Source organism: Malaclemys terrapin, chromosome 11 (genome assembly GCF_027887155.1).
Source record: "Malaclemys terrapin pileata isolate rMalTer1 chromosome 11, rMalTer1.hap1, whole genome shotgun sequence".
NCBI classification, from domain to species: domain Eukaryota; kingdom Metazoa; phylum Chordata; order Testudines; family Emydidae; genus Malaclemys; species Malaclemys terrapin.
In genome coordinates, this window is record NC_071515.1 from 3,660,364 (window position 1) to 3,669,263 (window position 8,900).

The 8,900-nt window shown below is 51.5% G+C and overlaps 1 protein-coding gene across 2 annotated transcripts in view; it reads right to left on the reverse strand.

Moving 5' to 3' along the window:
- The window catches only part of SLC19A1 (solute carrier family 19 member 1), a 33,678-nt gene extending 25,497 nt beyond the window's left edge, over nt 1-8,181 (reverse strand). Inside the window, exon 1 of one of the 2 annotated variants that reach the window (XM_054044558.1) lies at nt 8,041-8,181. The gene's annotated coding sequence lies outside the window, so the exon portion shown is untranslated. Of the gene's footprint in view, nt 1-8,016 lie in introns of both variants that reach the window. The other variant, XM_054044556.1, reaches the window with a different exon arrangement.
- Nucleotides 8,182-8,900: the final 719 nt, after the last annotated feature.

An 8,900-nucleotide genomic window follows, 5' to 3' on the forward strand; every position in this document is an offset into this window, starting at 1 on the left:
CCATGGCCAAATAACAAAGTAAAAGAAACAGTCTGAGGCAAAAAGGAATCCTTTCAAAATTGGAAGTTAAATCCTACTGAGAAAAATAGAAGATTAAGCTAAAGTTAAAGTACAATTAGGCAGGCAAAAAAAGAATTTGAAGAGCAACTAGCAAAAGACTGAAAAACTAACAGCAATTTTTTTAAATTATGTCAGAAGCCTGCCAAATAATCAGGGGGCCACTGGACAGTGGTGACGCCGAGAACTCATGGAAGACAAGGCCACTGCAGAGACGCCAAATGAATTCTTTGTATCAGTCTTCACTGCAGAGGATGTCAGAGAGATTCCCACACCTGACCCATTCTTTTTAGGTGACAAATCTGAGGAACTGTCCCAGATTTAGATGTCAGTAGAGGAGCAAATTGGAACAAATTGATAAATTAAATGGTAATAAGTAACCAGGACCAGATGGTATTCACCCAAGAGTTCTGCAATTTCACATTTGAGTTCCTTCAGAACTACTAACTGTAGTCTGTAACCTATCATTTAAATCAGCTTCTGTACCAGATGACTGGAGGATAGCTAATGTGATGCCAATTTTTTAAAAAGGCTCCAGAGGTGATCCTGGCAATTAAGACTGGTAAGCCTAACTTTAGTACCAGGAAAATTGGTTGAAACTATAGTAGAGAACAGAATTATCACACATAGATTAACAGGATTTGTTGGGAAAGAATCAACATAGTTTTTTTTAAAGGGAAATCATGCCTCACCAATCTATTAGAATTCTTTGAGGGGTCAACAAACATGTGAACAAGGGTAATCCAGTGGATATAGCGTACTTGAACTTTCAGAAAATCTTTGACAAGGTCCCTCACCAAAGGCTCTTAAGCAAAGTAAGCAGTCATAGAATAAGAGGGTAGGTCCTCTCATGGATCTGTAACTGGTTAAAAGACAGGAAACAAAGAGTAGGAATAAATGGTCAGATTTCAGAATGGAGAGAGGTAAATAGTGGGCCTCTACTGGGACCAGTGCAGTCCAACATATTCATAAATAATCTGGAAAAAGGGGTAAACAGTGAGGTAGCAAAATTTGCAGATGATACAAAATTACTCAGGACAGTTAAGTCCAAAACAGACTGTGAAGAGTTACAAAAGGATCTCTCAAAACTGGGTGAAGGGGCAACAAAATGGCAGATGAAATTCAATGCTGATAAATGCAAAGTAATGCACATTGGAAAACATAATCCCAACTATACATATAAAATAATTGGGTCTAAATTAGCTGTTCTCTGAAAACATCCACTCAATGTGCAGTGGCAGTCAAAAAACCTAACAGAATGTTAGGAACCATTAGGATAGATAATAAGACAGAAAATATCATAATATCTCTATATAAATCCATGGTACACCCACACCTTGAATACTGTGTGCAGTTCTGGTCACCCCATCTCAAAAAAGATACATTAGAATTGGAAAAGGTACAGAGAAGGACAACAAAAATGATCAGGGGTATGGAACAGCTTCCATATGAGGAGAGATTAAAAAGACTGGGATTGTTCAGCTAGAAAAAGAGATGACCGAGGGGGGGGGGGAGATATGATAGAGGTCTATAAAATCAAGGATGGTGTGAAGAAAGTGAATAAGGAGGGTTATTTACTCCTTGACATAACATAAGTACCAGGGGTCACCCAATGACATTAATAGGCAGCAGGTTTAAAACAAACAAAAGGAAGTACTTCTTAACACAACACACAGTCAACCTGTGGAATTGGTTACCAGGGGGATGTTGTGAAGGTAAAAACTATAACAAAGTTCACAAAACAACTAGATAAAGGTCACTGGCTATTAGTCAAGATGGTCATGGATGCAACCCCATGCTCTGGGTGTTCCTAGCCTATTTGCCAGAAGCTGGGAGTGGATGACAGGGGATGGATCACTCGATAAATTGCCCTGTTCTGTTCATTCCCTCTGAAGCACCTGGCATTGGCCACTGTCTGAAGACAGGATATCGGGCGAGATGGACCATTGATCTGACCCAGCATAGCCATTCCAATGGGACGGTGAGAACTTCTTCCCTCTGTCTGCCCCCAACACACACACACACACACAGCCTGACATTTGGCCGTCTGTGAGCTCAAGAAAGCTGCAAAAACATTCCATGACCATGAAAAACCACCATCCTTCCCACTGAGCGGCAGCCGGTGAAGTGCACAGCTGAGAAGCTGGCCCGTCCTGCTACAGGGTAGGAGGAATGTTTTGCTGTTATCTCAAGGCCTTTTCCTGGGGCTTAGACCTGCTGCTATTATTTATTAGATGTAAGCGGATCAGGCTTGTGCATGAATCAGATAACAGCGGGGTGGCTGCCCCCCATATCTCCACATAGCTTTGTTCTTCTTGTCTGGTATTTTGTAAATCTCATGCATTGTTTTTAGTACTATCTTTCATTGACTCTCAGTACTGATACTGGGCTGGCGTTTGGCGTATGGTTACTCTTTTCAGAACAGTCCCAATGGCAGAAGTGGCACTGATATAACTTAAATCAGCTTTTCGGTGGACACTCTGCCTTCAGTTCAAGGGTGGCTTCTTTCAATTTAGCTTAAACCTGTTCCAAACTGACTTAAGCTAAACCGAAGTACACCTGGTTTAAACTGAATTCAGGGTACCCCGCAAGCCTTTGGCACCAGTTTAAAGCTGTATCTTCAGTTCAAGGGTGCACTTTGCAGTGTAGAAAACCCTTCGGTACCAGCTGACCCCCAGCAGAACCAGCTCCACAGACAGAGAGGGTGAGTCACTGCTCTTTAACGGATTAGACACCTATAGGTGAGTTAACTGATGCAGACCAGCCATTTCAGTGCATGTCATGCAGGTGGAAGGTGCTGGGCTGACAGTCCCCGAGCCCAGCAGCAAAGAGCCTCGGTGACTGGAGTCCACATAACAGGGGCAGCACAAGCTTCCCTACTCTCACCAACCCACACACCACAGCTCTGTTCTCGGAGAACCATCTCTAAGGGGGACAGGTAATGCTCAGACCCCAGACCGCCACTGCCCACAAGGGCAAACATTCCAAGCAACAACAGGCTGATGATCACTAGAGCAGACTGAGCGAACGTGGGAAGCTTGCAGTTCCGTGCAGAAGTTTGTGCACCATGAGGCTCGCTGAGATGCAAACGAGGAGTGTGGCCAGCTTCCTGGCTGAACGTTCATGTCAGAAACCTGAAGAACAAAGAGAAGGAAGCCATGGGGAGGCAGCTGGCATTTCTTAGCTCATCCCATTTGCAGATTATGTCTAAAGACCCCCGTCCTGCACATGCTTATACACATGGATAATCTGGCCAAAGTCCATGGCACTACTTGTGTAAGCAAAATTGCACGCTGTGTAAGCAGCTGAAGATCAGAGCTTCTTGTGCAGAGCTGACAAAGCAAATCAAGGGACCAGCGGAAACCTACAGGCACCTTCAGGGCTTTGGTTTGAGACACTTTATTCACCATTTATTCTTTTACTAAGTGTGTCCAGCATCTTGTGTTCGAATAAAGCGCTGGTAGCTATACAGCTGTTGACACAACCAACACCCTCTGGCCCTTCTTTCTGACAGGAGACTGGAGGAAGTTGGCTCCTTTAGCCTAGCACAGGGATTCTCAAACTTCATTGCATCTCGACCCCTTTCTGACAACAAAAACTATTACATGACCCCAGGAGGGGGGACTGAAGCCTGAGCCTGCCAGAGTCCCGCTGCCCTGGGTGGAGAGACAAAGTCGAAGCCCAAGGGATTCAGCCCCAGGCAGGGGACCTGTAACCTGAGCGTCGCCACCTCGGGCTTTGGCCCCAGTAAGTCTAATGACAACCCCAACGACCCCATTAAAATGGAGTCACGACCCACTTTGGGGTCCTGACCTACAGTTTGAGAACTGCTGAGAAAGGCTGAGAGCGGATACGGTCACCTCTGGTGTATTAACAAAGAGCAACACCAGTGAGGGTGAGGAGCTATTTAAGCTAATGGACAATGGGGCACAAGAACAAATGGGGCTAAACTGGCCAGGAACAAATCCAGGCTGGAAATTAAGAGAAGGTTTCTAACCATGAGAGTGGAGCGGTTCTGGAACAGCCTCCCAACAGGAACTGTGGGGGCAAACAATTCAATTAGTTTTGAGAGAGAGGTGGACAAATATACGAGTGTGATTGTATGACAGGGATGCATGTGGTGGTAGGGTGCAGGGCTCAGCAGCCCAGGGGGTCCTTTCCGGCTAATGTCTGATGTTCCTAAAATCTCATGCTTCAGGGCTTCAGCCAGTCACCTGCAGGGGTCAGGATTCCTTCCCCACCCCCAAGTATCCCATTTGTCTTTTTGCCTCTCTCCTTCCTCTGCAGCACCAGGGATGGCCATGGCTGGAGATGGGACACTGGACAGGATGGGCCAGGGCTGAGGTGGCCCTGAACATTCTCTCTCTCGAGCATGTGGCTGGCTGGTTCTTGCTCCCATGCTCAAGGTCTAACTGATCGCCATAGGTAGGGCTGGGAAGGAATTTTTGCCCAGGTCAGATTTGGCAGTGGCCTTGGGGGCGGCAGGGTGGGTGCAGCGTATGGGTGCAGATCACTTTCTGGGATCAGCTGGGTATATCTCATGTAAGCACTTCCCTGCCATCATGTGGGCCTTGGGCACTGGTGCCCCTCCATTCCACCTATTCTCTGCCTCTGGCAAATACTGGTCCAGTCTCCAGTAGTTTGCAGGGAAGGATTCCTTTCCCTGATCCCTAGTCCCTGAAGAACTTCCAAGGTGCAACCCAGTGCAGGCCGTTCACAGGAAACAAGCTTAGTGCCCAAGAGAACAAAAACGAAGCAAGTGAGACTGAAGGTTCCCACAGCAGTACGACTCTTGCACACGACACGCTGGCAAGGTGTCTGCTAATCCTTCATCTAGGCCTTAATACAGATATCACAGAGTCACTGAGCTAGGTGCTACGAGAACCGTAAGTTTGCAATTCTTGACTTTGGGGTACTTGCCTTTGGGTGGGTGAGGGACAGGCAGATGCGGGAGTGCGGGGGAAGGACTGGTATGCTTGGCTGTACAGTCTAGCAACCACACATGGAAACGAAGTTTCTTAGGCTATGTCTACACTCCAGGCAGTACAGTGGCATAACTGTGGTGCTGTAGATAAGCTGCTGGTGGTAACTTTGTAGCATAGATGCAGACTACAACAATGGAAGGGGTTTCTCCACCTCCCCAAGCAACAGCAACCAGGTCGATGGAAGAATGCTTCCATCGACTGAACTGCATCCACACAGAGCATGGCTAAGGCACTCAGGGGTGTGGCTGTTTCAGACACCTGACCGACGTGGCTCTGTGGACCTAACCTTTTAGCATCGACCAGGCCTTAGTTTCTCGGGCCTTGCCGACACAGCAAGTGGCAGCAGCTGGATTAAATGAAACCAGCGCCAATACCCAGGGGCTGCTCATTTCAGTTTTGGAGTGACTTGTTGCTGTTTAGCTCACCCAGATTCCTAATCAGCAGTTCCGCACGCAAACTGGGTGCCAGCATAGCTAATTCAGTTACAGGGGACTCTAACTGACACAGTTACCCTGGGATAGCCCCAGGCTAAACACAGCCCCTGGGCGAACGCAGGTGGCTCGTGCCAGCACAGTTCATTGCCCTTCCCACACGGGACAGCTACACCAGGGCAACAGCAGCACCTGCTCTAGCCAGGAGGCTGTTATCCCGACAGGATTCCCATCCTGGCTGCCACACACAAGAGCCTCAACCCCCTGCGGTCTCCAGCCGGGCCCAGGCAGCGTGGTAAGGGGGCAGGGAGCAGGGGGATTGGATAGAGGGCAGGGGAGTTCGGGGGGGGGGGGGGGAGTGGTCAGGGGGCGGGAGTGTGGATAGGGGTTGGGGCGGTCAGGGGGAAGGGAACAGGGGGGCAGTCAGGGGCAGGGGTTCTGGAGGCAGTCAGGGGACAGGGAGAAGGGGTGGTTGGATGGGCCAGGGGTCCCCAGGGGGCAATCAGGAAGGGGGGGGTTGGATGGGGTGGGGGGGGGCAGTCATGGGCAGGGGTTCTGGGGGCAGTCAGAGGACAGGGAGAAGGGATGGTTGGATGGGGCAGGGGTCCCAGGGGGGAAGTCAGGAATGAGGGGGGAGGTTGGATGGGCCAGCGGGGGGCAATCAGAGGCAGGGGTTCCCGGGGCACTCAGAAGGGGTGGTTGGATGAGGCCAGGGTCCCGGGGGGGTTGTCAGGAATGAGAGGAGGGATTGGATGGGGCGGCAGGGGGCAGTGGTTCTGGGGGTGGTCAGAGGACCGGGAGTGGGAGGGGGTGGATGGGGCAGGGGTCCCGGGGAGGGAGGGGTTGGGTGCGGGGCTGGGCCACGACCCCCGCCCTTAACCGGCCCGCCATACAATTTCCTAAACCCAATGCGGCCCTCAGGCCAAAAAGTTTGCCTGCCCCTGCCTTAGAGAGTAACAAGTTTATCTGGGCATAAGCTTTCGTGGGCTAAAACCCACTTCATCAGATGCATGGAGTGAAAAATACAGTAAGCAGTATATATATATACACAGCACATGAAAAGATGGGAGTTGCCTTACCAACCAATTCAATTAAGGGTGGAAGTGGCCTATTCTCAACAGTTGACAAGAAGGGATGAATATCAAGAGAGGGAAAATTACTCGTCCAGTGCTCTTAAAAAAACCACTTCAACGAGGGGCGCGGCTCCCAGCGCTGGGGCACTGTTTACACGGGCGCTTTACAGTGCTGCAACTTGCTGTGCTCGGGGGGGGTTCACACCCCTGAGTGAGAAAGTTGCTTAATGCTTGCACCAAGTAAAACCCCACTCCCAGAGCTTGGCTGAGCTCCACAATGAGGGTGCACAGTTAAAGAACTGTCCTCGGTTAATCAAACTGACATCTGCTCCAGTGCAAACACTGCAAACAATCCAATGGATGCCAAGTGGGAAATGTAGAAATGGAAACAGGGATGGCAAGGGTCAGAAACTTGCAATAATAAAATCAGTGCAGAGTAATGTTCTAGAGCAGGGGTTCTCAAACTGGGGGTCACCAGGTTATTACATGGGGGGGGGTCACGAACTGTTAGGCTCCACCCCAAACCCTGCTTTGCCTCCAGCATTTATCATTGTATTAAATATATTTAAAAGTGTTTTTAATTTATACGGGGAGGTTGCATTCAGAGGCTTGCTATGTGAAAGGGGTCACCTATACAAAAGTTTGAGAACCCCTGCTCTAGAGAATATGGGGCTCATTTGGGGAATTGCTAAAATGCATCCAAAACCCAAAAGTGAAATGGTAAGGATCTTGGAAAAGAAAAGGGAGGTCGTTTGTTTGAGGGTTTTTTTTTTTAAATAGCTGCAACAACAAACACTGGAAGGAAACACTGGACTGAAGCAGATTATTGATTTTTGCAGAGGAGCACATTTTAAACCCAGAGGATTCTCGGTCCATCTCAGGAACTATTTCTTCTCATTAGATCAGTTGGCAAAAGATGAAAAGCGTTTCCCTTCTAAATCCCCGCTTTCCCTCTCTCACAAGTTTCCAATACGGACACTTTGGGATCTCAGATTGACCAGGGATTGGATTTTTGGAGGGAACTTGTGACGGTATTTTATTAAGAGTGCTATATAAAATTGGGCCGATACCCAGCCAAAGCGATCGGCGGCAGCTCGTTCGGGGTTAGCCCGGGGTTCAGCAGATCTCCGCTGAACAACCGCTCGGCATAAAACACACGGGGCCGGGACCGGGACCGGGACCGGGGCCGGCTCCCCGCCGGTCCGACCAGCGCCCCCCGACTCCGCGCGGCCCCGCGCTCCCAGCGCTGCGCTGGGGGCTGCCCTGCCGCCTTCCCGGCCCGGGGCGCGGAGCGGGCGCCGCAGTCACACCGTTTCCATTTGCACACCCTGTCCCTCCATGCACAGCCCGGGGCCAGCCCCGCACCGCGCTGCCCGGCCAAGGCTGCCTCGGCCCCGCGCACCTGCCCGGGCTGCAGCCCGCGGTACCGGGGCATCGCGCAAAGCCCTGGGCCGTCCCTCCGCGCCCTACCTGGGCTGCTGCGGGGCTCCTCACCCGAGGCGCGGCCCGGTCCGTCCCAGCCCCGCCCGGCCTGGGGACAAAGCCCGGAGCGCACGGACCGGGCTGCAGAGTCACGCGGAGCCCGGACCGGCGCTGCGCCACGCGCTAGGGGACGGAGTACAGCCTGCCCGCGTAGGGAAACTACAGCCCCCACCAGGCACCGCGCGGGGAGGGGGTGCGGGTGCGCAAGGAGACTACAACCCCCACAATGCACCGCGTGGTGCAACTACAGCCCCCACAATGCACTGCCCAGAGGGGCGCGTGGACACTCCAGCCTGCACAATGCACTGCACAGAGGGGCGCGTGGACACTCCAGCCCGCACAATGGGCTGCCCATACCCAGGGCCCAGCGAGCAGGGCGGTGTCCTAGATCCCCTGGGAGCTGGGCGGGTGCACAGCTGCCCATTTAGCGCCATGCAGGGACCCCGCCCGCAGACACACCAAAGCCGTGAAAAAACGCCGAAGTTGGGCTTCCTTTGCCTTGAGTTGCTTGTCGGCTAGTTTTTGGCTTGTAGCTTGGGCCTTCTTTTTGCTCTGCTCCTGGCAAGCAGGGGCAGGGGTGCCCAGTGGGCCCACCACAGCCCCAGACTGCAGGCCGGGGGATCTAGTTACATAGCAGGGTGGGGTTCTTAGGGATTGGCTTGTTTTGAAATGGGATTAAGCTGATTTTTGGCTTACTGTGAAAGTTGGGGTGCTTATTTACTGTGTGATAGTTGGCAACTGTGCCCGCCCGGCCTGGGGGTGCCTCTCCCCTCCCTACCCCTGCCCAGCCCAGGTGCTGCTGCAGGGAGAGCGAGCTGGGAGAAATCCTCTCGCCTCCGTGCCCCAGAGCCGCCTCCTTCACCCCAAACTCC